Genomic DNA, 15,065 nt, shown 5'->3' with positions numbered 1-15,065 from the left:
GCCTGTGCTCCGCAACGGGAGAGGCCACAACAGTGAGAGGCCCGCGTACTGGAAAAAAAAAAAAAAAAAAGCAACTGGCGGGGTGATTATTTTCAGTAAGAAAAAAAAAATTCTTGGCTTTTGGCTTTACAGGTAATTAGACACTTAACGGTATAAATAGAACGGAGCTCAGTTTGCTTCAAGGCAAATTTCTGTTAAATAAATCCCATTTGCACATTATTTTCTATTGTAGAACTTTAAAAATTGGTCCCTAGATATAATAAAATTACCTTTAAAATATACACATATAAATGTATAAATGGAAATATCTTTCTAACAAAACCTTGGAACCATTATCTGTTAATGATACTGAGCTATGGTTCACAAGACTTTTCAAACTGTGAAAGCAAAAACAGAGTCAGTCTAGGCAGACACACTGAAAGGTGATTGCTTTGCTTTACCTTATTTTAAACTCGATTCCTACTGGAGTGGGTGACAGTCCATAAGCTTCCGAAACTTGCCAAGGTTCCAGTCAGTCTTCAGTGACGCTAATGTTTCTAACTTTATATCCAAAGAAATTATTTTCCTTTCTTTCTCCATCACTTAAACTTACTGGTGTCTTTCCAGGCGTTTGAACCTGGACATATCTTTTAAGTGCCTAAGAGCGCCTTTGGATAGAAGGAGAGAATTACACAAATAACTCAGGGGAGGAATGTCTGGGCTGTACAGTAATTTCCAGGGAGGACTTGCTGTAGTGTCCGCAGAGGCCCTAATGCCGAATCATCATCAGCAGACTGACTGACAATCCAGGCTGAACTTTAGGTTCCCACCCTGACGGTTTGAGTTCTGGCTGGGATCGATTAGTACATCAAAATTGTGTTTGCTAAGGCTGCTGCTTACTAGCTGGTTAGAAAAGCTGAGCTGCATCCTGTAGACTAGCTGAAGGCCAGAGCCGATGACCAGGGAAGGCAGCAGGAACCTCCAAGTCTGAGACTTCAGAGGGGCCACTCATTAAAAACTTGCCACCCCTAGTTTTTTCTTTTCCTTGGGTGGGAGTGGGAAAAATATCAAGTTTTAATTAAAAATTTATGTTCGGCGTGAGTAGCACAGTAGAAAAATGAAACAATTTGGACGAGTTGACCATGCAAAGATAAAAACTATTCACATTGTGACATTTGCCCCTAGACTTTTTCTCCGTATATAGTCACAGAGATATGTGCGTGTATACACAGAGAGGTAATTTTAACAAAAATAGAATCATAATATACATCGATTTGACTCTCACTTAATATTCAGCTATATTTCCATTTAATAAATATTCTATAGTATCACTTGAATAGCTGCATACTGTTGCATTCATTTTATTTATACGCCATCATGTATGTAGTAGCTATTGTTGAATAAGATTTTTGTTTCTTTTTTTGGTTCTTTTCTTTTGGTTCTATAAAGGATACTGTGATAAATTCCTTACTTGTATTTTTTTTTTGCACATGTCCTTAATCATTTCTAATTTAGCACGTGATCCCAGCTGTTTCCTGGGGATGATTTTCCCTAAGTGAGTGGCCAGGGGAAAGGTATACATATTTGTAAAATTTTCAAGAAAGTTTTCCAAATTGTCCCAGAAAAGAAGTCACGCTTATATAAGTTTCAGAATTTCTAGATGTTATTAACAAACTCTTAACAGTATAGCATTTCCCATCTGGGTTGTGCTCAGGGCATGCATGATAGTTATTTATTTTTATTATCTAGTTCTTTTTCTACAGAGGGTCAGTTTTTCTAATTACATTAAAATCATTTGGCCTGGATGTTTTAATTTTGCCATCAGCCAAGTGGAGAGAACTTAGATAACGTTTACAAAATGCTGAGCGCTCCCTAAATGCTTTCTATGTATATTAACTCATTTAATTACACATCATCGTCATACTCATGTTACAGATGAGAAAATTCAAGCATGAGGAAGTTAAGTAATCTACCCAAGGTTACCAGCTGGAAAGTGGCTAGATTGGGATAAAAAATAATGGGATAGAAGGTGAGAAGTATATGATGATATTGTCCTAGCAACGTAATTCTCTCAAGGAGTGTCCTGCAGACTGTAACCTCCGAAGTTCTGATATGACATTTTTCAAGACAGCTATTCTTTGGCCTCTACTGACTTGAAAAGTTTCATAAGGACCCCAGATGAATTTCATACCAGATCGTGTTCTGTAGTTACATATTTGTTTGGATAAGAGCCTAATCTTTCAAAATTAGTATGTTAAAACATAATTATGAACATTCATGCCATGCATACTTGAAGTTCTTCCATGAAGTTTTTACTTAAAGTAGCAGCATGCGTTACCCATGCAAGATGATATGCCTTGATTTTGGACCATACATGTAGTAGAGTTACATTCCAGAACTGGTACTGATGCTTTACAGAGCTTTTTAGAAGTGTAGGAAACTGCATTTAACTGAAATGTGTAGGCATTCCACTTCAGAAGACAGAGCTGAAATTTAGGACATTAATCCACTTATTATAATTTAAGGTTTCGTAGGAATTATGCGATGGTCAGTAGAGATAGTCTAATCCTGGTCCTTTTGGTAGTACAGAGATTACCCATGAGGTAAACACTTTTGCGACCTAGAAGATGCCTGACAGCATTCAGAAGACATGGTACGGTTTGAGAACAGAAGAGAAGCTAATAAGCGCAGGAGAACTTCTGCCACCTAATTCATAGCTCTTATTATGTAATGATATCTAAATATTATTATTATATCTAATTATTAGATTATAATAATTATATATCAGATTACTTAATAATATTTAATAATGTTTAATTCTATACCCATGAGTTATAATAATTCATTTTTTGTGTGTTGGAACAAACATGGTTTTAGTGAAAAGACGAGCAAAATAGGAAGGAATTGAGTCTGGAGTCCTGAGCAAACCTGTAACTGCCCTGGGCTTGTTTCCTCATCTCTAAAATGAGAAAAACTGTAAGAACACCTCCCTAACAGCGCTTAGGAGAGACTCAAAGCAAAAGTGAATGTGAAATTTCCTTGTCAGTTTGAAAACTTGGTTCAGATCATTGGTGTTGTTTTATTTGCCTCCTTCCCTGGTTTGGAGGGTCCATGTCCGCCTCCTAGCACAGCATCTGACAGATGATAGGAGCTAAATAAATACGAGTTAAGCATCATTATGACGAGATGCAGGAAGAGCCGAGATACCAAGGAACCCCATTTGAGAACCGAGTAAGTTCCAGGCCCCAGCGGAAGAGGAATAGGAACTTCTCAGCTCCGGGTGTTGTCCGGTGGCTGGCAGCCTTCTCGGTGCTTTGCACGTGAGTTCATGTCTAATCACCACAGGAACCTTGGGGAGACGTTCTGCTGGTCGGTTTACTTGCTGGGTGAGGACAGTGCGACACCCATGAGGCTCAGTAACTTGACCGCAGTCACAGTGCCCGTGAGTGTTGGGGCTGGATGCCCCAGTCTGCTTCCGAGTGTGTCTAACTGCAGGGCTGCCCACCTCCGGACCCGCCTTCTCAGCACTTTGAGGCCAAGGCCGTTCTACTTCTCTTCATGTTTCAGTGCCCCGCAAAAAACAGCACCAATGTTTGCCGAATAAATTCAGGAAATCCTTTCTGTTTTACATAATTTTTTTTTCTTTTTGGCCAAGAGCCTTTACACACCACATTGAATAACATTCATATCAAGATGGCCCCATTTTCTGTGAAAAGTCTGAGGTGAAGATATAAAAGAGTCAGTTTTTATAGTTTGTGGAGAGAAATCCATATGCTTCTGTCTGCATATATAGAAGATGACGTCAGTAAGTCTTCCGAAAACAAAGATGCGGTCTCTGCTCTTCCCGCTGTGAGGCTCCAGGACCGTCCCCAGTTGGGTCTCGACCTGACTTCCAACCTTCTGTCTTGCTGTGTGTCCCCAGGCCCGCGTCTCTGAGGTCTCAGCTTTGTCGTTGGCCAAGCGGGGTGGTGAACACAGTGGAACTGTAAGGACAGAATTCCACATTTGAAGACAAAGCCTGCCAGGAAGGCCTGAGACCGCATTTCAGTGCTGTCCTAGTGTGGTGGCTCTTTTTCTGAAGCCCATCCCCCTCTGGCAGGCTCCCAGGTGTTTAACCGTCTCCCTCACTGGTGAGCTGTGTTCGGGGAGGGGCCACATCCCAACCCATGATCACGTCATAGGTGCTCAATATGTATTTCTTGAATTAATGAAGCCGTGTCCCCTTAGTATTTTAGGTTCTCCCCCCCATCCCCCCATCCCCCCATCCCCCCCCCCCCGGGCAGCCCGTATGAAATATACGTGTTTTCACACCTAGTGCAGAGAAGGGTAAGTGAGGGTGGGACTTGGAAGATAACTAGAAAGAAGGGGAGCTGGAGGATACATCCTTCCTGTTGAGGATACAGTCAACGCGCAGCTTTCCAGAGGCTCGGACCAAACTCTTTCCTCGCCCCGAGTCTGCTGTTTGCGGCTGTGCCTCTACCTTCCGTCTGGGTCCCCTGGCTCCATCCGCCTCTCCGGGACTCCATAGCTCTCCTGGTCACACCCACCCTCCAGCCAAAAGCATCCTTCAACTGCAGACCCGACTCTCACCCCAACTTGTATCCTTTCGCAGCACTTTGCCTCCCATCGTAATTACCCCTGTGTTGACGCATCACTTACTGGTTATCCCTCATTAGATTGGAAGCTCCACTGAGAATCCGGGGCCCCTGCCAACTCCCTGCACGGTCCTTACACAGAGTAGGTGCCCCAAACTCTTCACTGAGTTTTGATTTTTCAGAATCAAGGCAGAGTTGACTGAAGTTCAAAGGCAAAAGCCCTCATTCCAGAGGTTAAAAAAAAAAAAAAAATCTAGGCTCTCCGGGCAGAGGGGCAATAAGAACGATCAGCAATTAACTGCTACTCAGTTTCAAACTAATATAGGGGCTCTCAACTTGAGACCTAAGAAAGGATCAGTTGCTTCTTTCTCTTACAAAGTGTCTGTTTAAATGTCTTGTACAAAACAGGAACGAGACAAATTAATCAAACAGCTTTTTTTTTTTTTTTTTTTTTTGCGGTCCGTGGGCCTCTCACTGTCGTGGCCTCTCCCATTGCGGAGCACAGGCTCCGGACATGCAGGCTCAGCGGCCATGGCTCTAGGGCCCAGCCGCCCCGCGGCATGTGGGATCTTCCCGGACCGGGGCACGAACCTGTGTCCCCAGCATCGGCAGGCGGACTCCCAACCACTGCGCCACCAGGGAAGCCCTCAAACAGCTTTTTAAAAGTGCCCCCTTTTTGAGCCAGCAGTCTGTTACATGAAGAGGAAGAGCTGTTAGCGTTTCCCAGATGAATGCCTGCGAGTGGTACCAGGCTGTATCCTGGCAGCCTCCAGGGAGCGCTGCCTTAGGCCGAATCACTGAAGCCAATTCCTCTTGAAGTTTTACTCCTGATAATGGTGATGGTGGTTTGATAATCCACATGGACACTGCTTCAAGGTAGCACATGTGAGGGTCATTTTAGGAAGTTTGTCTCTATCGTATTTTCTCACAGTTGGTGTCTGTGTCTACATTTCTACACATGTTTTCACTCTTGGATGTATAGACCATGAGTTTCTGTGCTTTCCCCTGACGTTTATGGGCCATGCTGTTCCTTTCCTTAGTTTATTTCCCATCCAGTTTGTGGTACCGAAAGATGGAAGGATGAAGGATGCCGCTTAGTCAGTATTTTTTTCCACAGCTACTAATTAACCCCTGAGAGTATTTGGTTCCTCAGAGCAAATCATAATGGCTGTTGAGCATGTCAGCTTTTTGTAAAGGTTTTCAGAGAAAAACCAAAGCACAGCATAACTGCAGAAATGAGAAGTTTGCATGTTATCATTGGATTGGAACTTGACTGGTGGAACATACACGGATTTGGGGAAATTACAGAAAATAAGTTTAACAGATTTGATTAATATCATTGGAGGACTGTTAATTTTGTAGAACCTATTGAAGAAATGACTTGAAGGGAAAACAAATAAATAAATAGATACGGGGACAAAAGTTGCACTTGACTAGCTGACCTCTCTCCTCTCCCCTTTTCACATAAATGCGTCATTTTAAATTTAATCCACCTCCTCATTCCAGACTTGCCCCAATTTATAGTCCATCGAAAACACTTTCTCAAATGTATAATGGCATTTAATCTATATTGCAAATCATTAACGAAATGCAATTTTAAACCCCAATTTCCTGCAAGTTCCTTTTGAGATTGGTTCATATAGAATAAACTGAAATTAGTGACTAACGCATATCCAGAAAGAAGTAGGTGAAATAATGTTTGTGACTACAGTGAACACCAATAATGGTTCTGCATGATGAATCAGGTCTGCTCTTGGCGTGTCACCATTAATTACTTCGAAATGATATTTCTGACAAAGCTGTACACTGGAGAAGTTTAGATGCTTCTTTTTTGAGTAGCCTGATACCAGAAAAGAAGGGAGACACTATGGTATTGTGAAAACATTGCTGCTGTTAATAATAGCTTAATTTAGAACTCACTCTGTGCCAGGCCCTGCGCTGAGCGCCGAGTGCGCATCGCTTCTGGCAGTGATGCTGCAAGGTGCCTCCCGCTATTGCCTCTGACACTCAGAGACATCCAGTCTCTTGCCCCAAGTCACCCAGGAGGGCGTAGCTGATCCAGGCAGCCTGGATATTGGAATGCATGGTTTTCTCCTGTGCCTCCTGCAAGATTCAGCTTCTAGAACTCTTGTCACCATTAAATTGTGCCGTGGGCAGATTTCCTTAATTTTTCCTTTACAATGACTTCGATATTCCTTTTCCATCTCTTGTACCTCTGAATTATTATTCATCAGTGTAGCCAAGGTGATGATTTTTGACACCTTGATTGGTACATTTCCATGATGGGTGGAAATTAGTACATTTCCACGATGGATATTTCAAACTATATTGAGAGACTAATTAGCCCTTTAGGACAAATAAGTGGCAAATTGCTAATCAGGGTGAATAAAGTGAAGTCTCAGATTTTATAGCACCACCACTAATACCTTCCTACTATTGACTTTATGATTTATTCTTCAGTGCTGGAATCTGTGAAGTTGTTTTTTTTTTTAATTTATTTTAGGTAAGTATAGTTGATTTACAATGTTGTATTAATTTCTACTGTACAGCAAAGTGATTCAGTTAAACATATATATGAATATATATAACTGAATATATATATTCAGTTAAACATATATATACATATATATATACATATATATATATATAGTTTTTCATATTCTTTGGAACCTGTTAAGTTTAAGGAAACTGGCTATACCATACATTGATTTAACCACTCTTTGTTTCTCCAGATCGGAAGAAAAACAAGAATGCACTTTAAAAACCACTTCTAGTTTATAAAGTGACACATTAATCCTCAAAATGACAAGAAATCAGGATGATTCTGTCTGCGGGTTTCATTTATTAAAATTTAATTTGCTCCCGTGCTCTGCTCCAATCGCTCTGTGCTAGCAAACTAGCTATAATTAGATTAGCAGCCTGCTAAACGCTGCTGACAGCCGGAGCCTCAGAGAGCATGTGCCGGATTCCGCCCGAGCCGCTCCTCATTGGCTGCCAGCCTAGCTGCTCGCCGGTTTGATAGGTTTCCACAGTACTCTTTATGCTGCATTGGAGACACGGATACAGAGATACTCTGCTGCGTTCTGCCCACTGTGGAGGTGCTTAGCTGGTAGCATTACAGGAGGAATCAGGCACCGAGGAGAAGGCGATCGTCTTTGTTGAGGGAGCACGGCAGTCACCGACTGCCGGCTGCCAGAGGAGATCAAGGAAGAAGTTTCAGTTCATGGTAATTACTTTGAGTCTTTATCTCGCCTGAAAAACACGGCCATGCATGAAATGAAGTGTGTGCATCATGTCATCTGTTTAATTTGATCTTGCTTTTGTTAATATCACACGCTCTCCGGCGTTCCATGTAAAATATGTCCTCCTGGAGGAGGCTGGGCTGGTAGACAGCTACCGTCTTCATGTAGGAATCTTGTTTTTACCTGGATTCAAGAGTGCATGTGCTGGGGAGCTCTTCTCATTGGTTCTCTGCTGTTTAGGAAAGCCCGGTGTTGCATCCATTTAGGTGTCTTTGGAGGTGCGTTTCAGTGCCCTGTCGACTTTGTTTGCATGGGGTCCGGACTCTCCTGAATAATGAGCCGTGGAGGAGAGTTCGGAGAAACACACTTTAATTAGGACAGAGCAGCGGGTCTCCTGGTGTCAACGCAGGGTCTCAGCAGAAGTAATGTCCATTGTTTCTTCAGAGATGTGTGCAGCCTTCATTTTGGATGGCTCTCTTTGTTTCCCCTTCTGTAGTTTTCAGGAAGCTTTTTTCATATAGAGGATGTTAGCATATCCCGCTCTGCCAGAAACACTCCTAGGTGTGTATTCGGCCTGTGCTGAACAGAATTTTTGACTCGGGCTTTGTTTAATAAGGATGTTGTTTAGGGAGTTGAAATCACAGAAGGTGGGATTCTCACCCCTTTGACTTATGTTTGACAACATTTAAAAATTTCTGTTCATGCTTGCCTGGATGATTTTCCAAATCAAACAGTAAATAATCTTGAATTCTGTGATAAAGATGATACATTCAGAAGGAAAAATATTTAAATGGCTAAGGCTGAGCTTAAATAAATGCAAACAAATGCAGTGCGAGCGTCTGCTTCTCAGTGTACCTTCTCCGCAGAGTTCTGTTTTATTCGGGAAGAGCCCCTTGCCACCATTTAGCCCTCAAACTTCAATACTGATGTCCTCACTGTATGAGACGGTGGAGACCACAGAAACTTGTGTATTGAGTCACCAGTCACACGGCTGGCTGGCTGCCACCATGCGTCTGGGATCCGTGGAGAGCTCTGCTGGTATCTGAAGGCTGTCAGGAGTTACCTCCTGCTCCTGAAAAGCCAGACATTGCCATTTCAGAATTTGCTTAAAGTAGCTGCTTTGATTTGAAGCTATAATCGGGTTCAAGGGGTTCGTCGTGTTCTTTGGTCGAGGAAAACTTCAGAACCCTAACTGTGCTTCCCTCCCCATCCACACCCTCAGCCCCTGCGAATTCCCTCCCTCGTCCATTCCTGGGGTGTACTGTTTCTCCCAAACAACAGTTTGAAGAAAAGAACAAGGAATATTCTGAAAGTTTGTCCTTTACTGTGATAGGGTGTCGCCTGTAATAAGAAAGTTGAGTGTGGTTCATTGTCATCCGGCATCTGGGTTTTGAGATGCTGTGTCTGGTGAAATGGGCACTGGAGGGGTCACCCTGCGGGGGGCACTGACTTCCTCTTTGGACGCCCCGATGATGCAAACCACACCCCCGTCACATTTCACAAGGTTGCGTGGTGAGGGGCGGAGGGCGCAGCTCAGTTCTGGGCTTTGCTCTTCGTCATGTGCCCGGAGCCCTCCTGCCTCTTCATTCTCTGCCTGAGGTGCTCCCTGTGCAGACGTGGAAAATAACCTCCTATCCACAGACGGGCTTAGACCCTCACTTGGGGAAGAATAAACAGATGCGATCCCATCGTTGTCTGTCCCTCTCCCTTTTCTTAATCTCGTGAAACGCTTCCTAAATTACCCTGGTCTTAGAACATTCTAAGAAGTCGGCTGCCTTAAAAGTAAATTATTGGGCTTCCCTGGTGGTGCAGTGGTTGAGAGTCCGCCTGCCGAGGCACGGGACACGGGTTCGTGCTCCGGTCCGGGAAGATCCCACGTGCCGTGGAGCGGCTGGGCCCGTGAGCCATGGCCGCTGAGCCTGCGCGTCCAGAGCCTGTGCTCTGCAGCGGGAGAGGCCACAACTGTGAGAGGCCCGCGTACCGCAAAAAAAAAAAAAAAAAGTAAATTATTGTTCAAACGCAAGCTGTGTGACTCTCCCCTACAAGCATCGTTGTTCAGCTGTGTGTCACGGGAAGCCGTGGGAAGTGGTTCTGGCCGATGCTGACTGTCAGGGTTGGATCTTAAAAGACTTTCTGTGTCTAGAAGGAACTTCTTACAGAGGTAAATATAAATATAACCGTGTGTGAATACTGTGTAGTAATTTACTATGATATCCCGGAGGGCCTTTTAACATACACTAAAGGGGCATTTTTCTAATAGCACTAAGTAAAATGTTATTTATGTTTTTGCAAAGTAACAAAATCTGCACTTTTATCTTCAGATGAGTCACATCTTAACATTTTTTTTTTAACTACACGAATCTTTATGTATTTCTGAGATAAGAAAGTAAAAACAAATGTCTTGGGCACTTAAAATTTTGTTCTCTCTCATCCTTATAATTCCATAACTCTTCATGGATGAGTGACATTTCTGAACAATCAAAAATAGGTCTATTAGCATGAGCTAGAAGCGTAAAGCGTATAATATTTTAAAATTAAAACACTGTCTGCTATAAGAGATACTCTCTCACTTTTTCTTCTAGGGGCTGATAATGACAGCAGGAAAAATGATAATCAGTTTAAAAATGAAAAGTCCTTCCACGTAGAATATGATGTGCCACAAAGCAACTGGGCTGCACAGGGCCTGAAAGTTCCAGTAAAAAGGAAGGAGTGGGGGGGCAGTCCAGGGCATGCGGTGAAGAGTTGCCAGGTGGCGCCCGCAGGCGGCTCTCTGGCTGGTCCCCTGGCATCTGTGGCATCAAAAGCACTGAGGGAGGCCTGTCATTCACAATTGATAAGTATTTCAGGGTCGATCCTCCAGAACCTGCCTGGGTTGGAAAAATGTTTGAGGAGCCGTTAGGCCTCATCTGAGTGTGTCTAGTCTTTCTTTCGTTATTCATTCTGTAATTACGGGCACCTACCATGTGCTAGGTTCTGTGCTAAGCCTTAAAAAAGGAGAGAAGGCGCAGCCCTCTCAGCAGGCAGTGGCAGACTGTGGAGGAGAGGCCGTGAGATAAATAATAATGGGGTGCAGGGAGCAGAGGGAGGCGCCAGCTTGGGGATCCTGAGGAGGAGTGACCAGGGGTGCGGTGTGAAGACTTCAGGGCAAGGGCAGTAGTGCTTGACCTAGAACGTTTTTGCACCACAAGCACCGCTCTTAGTGTCAAGTAGGAGTCAGCGTGGGCCACAGACCTGGTTCCTCTTTGATAGGGACTTTCAGTCTCCCTGTTGCTGTATGTGTGATCTGTAATAGTAAATGTCATAAACAGGAACTGTCGTGTCTTTTCTTCCTCCTCCCAACCCTCCTCAGAATGCACACTAGATTGCTGCCTGGAAGGTTTTTTTTTTGTTTTTTGTTTTGTTTTTTTTTTGCGGTACGCAGGCCTCTGACTGTTGTGGCCTCTCCCGTTGCGGAGCACAGGCTCCGGACGCGCAGGCTCAGCGGCCATGGCTCACGGGCCCAGCCGCTCCGCGGCATGTGGGATCTTCCCGGACCGGGGCACGAACCCATGTCCCCTGCATCGGCAGGCGGACTCTCAACCACTGCGCCACCAGGGAAGCCCTGCCTGGAAGTATTTTTATTGCAATAGATTTATATCACGTGGGATTCGAAAAAAATTTTTAAATGCATCCAGTAATTTAAAGATGCATCTTAAAGGCATCACAAAACACCTTCCTCACTGTTGTACTCTTAAGTAATTTAGGGATTGCTTTTAGAACTGCTTGCATTGCCAGGAGTTATCATTTGCGATGGGATGCCGGTTGACTGTTTTATTTATTTAATTAGCTCTTTTATTTATTTCAGTCATTTATTTTGTATGTGCTCATTAAAGACAAGCTTGTAAATTCTGGGCTTGGAATATAGCACTTGCATTTGACCTTCCAATGATTAAGGCCTTCTGCTCTCCTTATACATTTGATGGAATTTAGACAGATTTTCAGTCTTGCCAGATTTGGAGGGGAAGTCCCCCTTAAGGGTCACACACATTAGCTCTTGCCGCCAGGAAAATGTCTACATGGAACCGGCCCTGCATTTCCGATACTTCGGGGCCTGCAGTCAGAACACCCTCCAGATGCTCTAGTGTTCTGCCCTGTCAGGCTTGCACACCGACGTTTGCACAGCCCGTCAGAAGAGCAGCCTCTGTCTTTCCCTCTGTCCTTACCCCGCCCTCCTCGCTGAGCTGGAAGTATTCTCCGTCAGAGCTGATCGCAGAGCCGGCAGCCAACCCTGCTGGCTTCCCATCCCTGGCTGTTCCTTCCCAGCTGCCTTTTCTGCCCCCCTTTTAAACAGATGTTCTCCAAGGTTCTGCCCTCCGTTAGCCCCCCTGTTCCCTGCATTCCATCGGTTGGTTCATCCATGGCCACAGACTCAGCCGCCTTCCTGCGTCTCCACAGTGTCCCCGCTTCAGCCACATCGGCCTCCTTGCTCCCCCTGCTCGGGGCCCCGGCTGCCCCCTTGCTCGGAGGGTGCTTCCCCCAGTAGACCCCAGGCTTGTCCCCTCAGTGCTTTCGGGATTATGCTTAAGTGTCCCCAACTGCCATTCCAGTGGGACCGTCTAAGACAGTATCTGTTGTTATTTAGTCTCCCCTCTCTGGAGGTCAGAGACTTGGTCTTAACCCCCAGAGCCTAGAATAGAACTTGGTCCATAGGAAGTGCTCAGTCAGTCCTGGAGAGTGAATGAATGAATGAATGAATGGCTACTGGCGTGGCAGGCTGCAGTGCTGTGAAGGGTGCCCCTGCGGCAGTCAGGAGCTCTGCCCCAGCCAGCTGGGTGGTCTGTGCTGAGCCCTCGCCCTGAGTGGGCTCTGTGTCGTGGACTGAAGTGGGGTTTGTCCCAGGTGGGCTCTAAGGCCCTTTGAGACTCTGACAGCCCGTCACTCCCTGCGCACACGCGGACTCCCGTGTGTAGAGCGGCAGTTCTGAGGATGAGATGACGCCCTGTCAGCCTTCGTCTGTATGACCTCCCACAACTTGGTGTTGACATTCTTCTATCTTTATACTTGCTCTCTGCGGTTAGATGTCTCCTTCAAAAACTAGTCAAGGTGAACAAAACACTTAGCTTCTAGCTGAAATGTGTATGTAAAAACTGACACAGTTTGGTTTACCTCCGTGTTCGTTATCTGTCTTTTTAAATCTATTGACCAATTTTTAAAAGAATTTTCATTTTCTGTTGTTGTAAATATTTAATAGCCTGCCTATTTTTGTCAAGTAAGAAAGCAATAGCGATCTTTTCTTTTCTCTGTTTTTAGATATTTCGTGCAGCAGAGAGTACTTTAAGAGAGGGAGGATTCCCTGTGACTTCTGCCAGCAATCCGTAAAATACTCAGTCCTCTTTCAAGTAAGTGTGTTGCTTTGCTTTGATCCATTCTGAGCAGAAGGTATTGATTCTCTCTGAAAACCTCTGTCATATTACACTAAGACAAAGAGGCTGAGGTTTCAGATATTTTGCTATCTGGCAGAAAAAAGAGGAGTCCCACCTTTGAGGGCCTGCAGGGCCAAACTAACAGTGACGATGATTTCCTTCCCCAGGGGTTTCCGTGTTATGTTGCCTGCATGTCTCCCAGCAGTTCTGGTCTTTTAAGGGCTGTGTAATATTTACTCGTAATCTCCCTGGTATCTAGAAGTGCATGGATTCGAAAACAGTATCCAAAAAATGAACGTTTTTACACTCCAGTGCGAAGTCCACTGTCTGTGCTTGGGGAGTGAGGTGGTGTTTTCTGGCAGCCCTAATGCTATAGGGACAACAGCAAATGCCTGGGAGCCTGGGGCACAGAGATGTTTGCAGGATGGCCTCCCTAGGGAGGTCCCGTCAGGAGGGCAGAACCTAGATGTCAGCCAGGGGACAGACCAAGAGAGTGGGGCAGGTGTTGAAGGACAGTCAGCAGACGTGGGAGTGTGTGTGTCCGTAAAGGACGTTGCTGGGTGCTTTGTCCCACGTCCACGCCACCGGATTCCTTCCTGATGGCGAGCCTGGAGACATCCTTTAGCCAGACCCATCTTCCCATGAAGGAGCTGAGGAAGTAGATGAGCAGTGGTCAAGGTCCAGATGGTTCCTCCCCTTTGACAGAGGGGCTGAGAGCTCAGTGTCACCAAATGAGGAAGTTGAGAATGTTTAGGAAATGGACAGACAGCTAGCTCTCCAGTTAACTCACGTGTGCAAGGGCCTGACACGTGGTAAAGAGCAGCCCTTGTGAGGTCACCAAGCCTTAGCCTCGGCGCCCGTGTTCCCGAGCGACCACGTGCTTTGGTCTGATTGGCAGCTATCCTCGAGCCTCTCTTCCAGCATCCATATGTAACGTACCACTACCTGGATAGCACGCCGGGCATTTTATAGCTGTTTGTCATTCCGTCATGCAGAACTTCGTTGGGTAGACGGTGTGGGTCTCCTGGAATCCTAGCATCTAGCTTAGGCTGACAAATAAGAATCAGCCTCTACCAGGTGGAATTCTGCCATCTGTGGAAAGGGGGATTGAAGAAAAAGCCAACAGCACGTATCAGCGAGACACACTGAAATCCGTCAGTCTTCTCACCGTGTTCCCTTACCACAGATATAAGAAGTTCTGATATGAAAGCCTTGGGCTCCTCTTGGCTGGAGGGAACTCAGCATCTCCCATCCCCAGCCCCCAGCTCGTGGAATTGCACCTCCACACAGGTGGGCTTAATGGGGGTCGTCTCCACCAGGGCCTGCCTTCCCCACTCTGCTCGTTCTAGGAGCCCACCCATCTCGATTTGCCCACAAGTGAGAGGTTTTCTGGAACGTGGGACTTCCAAGTGCTAAGAGCAGGACAAGTCCGCAGCAATCAGGGGCCTCTTGTTCCCTCTCGGGGTTCCCTGCGCCCCTCCTCCCGCCCAGCTGGCTCCTGCTAGCAGGTGAATTGGCAGCCCCAGCGGCCAGGAAAGAACTGCAATGTTGAGTAGACGTGAGTGTATACCCAGCTCCGCTGCGTACTAACCCTGCCAGTGGACTTCACGTCTAAGCCTCAGTTTCCCACGTGCCAAGTAAGAATACCAACACGCTCCTAGGGGTTTGGGCAAGGTCACATGACACAGCCACAGCATGTGCCGGGGAGAGGGTAGGCCTGGAGAAGCGGGGGCCCCTCCTTCCTTCCTCCCTCCCGGATCAGATAGTGGGTTACCTTCGCAGGCATAATCGTCTTGAGCTTTGTCAATATTATTATTTGGCCACAGGCCCTGCGTCAGGAAGATTAG

General features: G+C 45.5%; 1 protein-coding gene across 4 annotated transcripts in view; it reads left to right on the top strand.

Moving 5' to 3' along the window:
* Positions 1-15,065, top strand: part of FAM110B (family with sequence similarity 110 member B) — a 132,264-nt gene that overhangs the window by 59,920 nt on the left and 57,279 nt on the right. For all 4 annotated transcript variants that reach the window (XM_079902033.1, XM_079902034.1, XM_079902035.1 and 1 more), the window contains exon 4: positions 13,106-13,194. The gene's annotated coding sequence lies outside the window, so the exon portion shown is untranslated. The remainder of the gene's footprint in view (positions 1-13,105; positions 13,195-15,065) is intronic.

The sequence above is a fragment of the Stenella coeruleoalba genome, assembly GCF_951394435.1.
Source record: "Stenella coeruleoalba genome assembly, chromosome: 17".
NCBI classification, from domain to species: Eukaryota; Metazoa; Chordata; class Mammalia; order Artiodactyla; family Delphinidae; genus Stenella; species Stenella coeruleoalba.
This window is presented reverse-complemented; position numbering and strand designations above follow the sequence as displayed.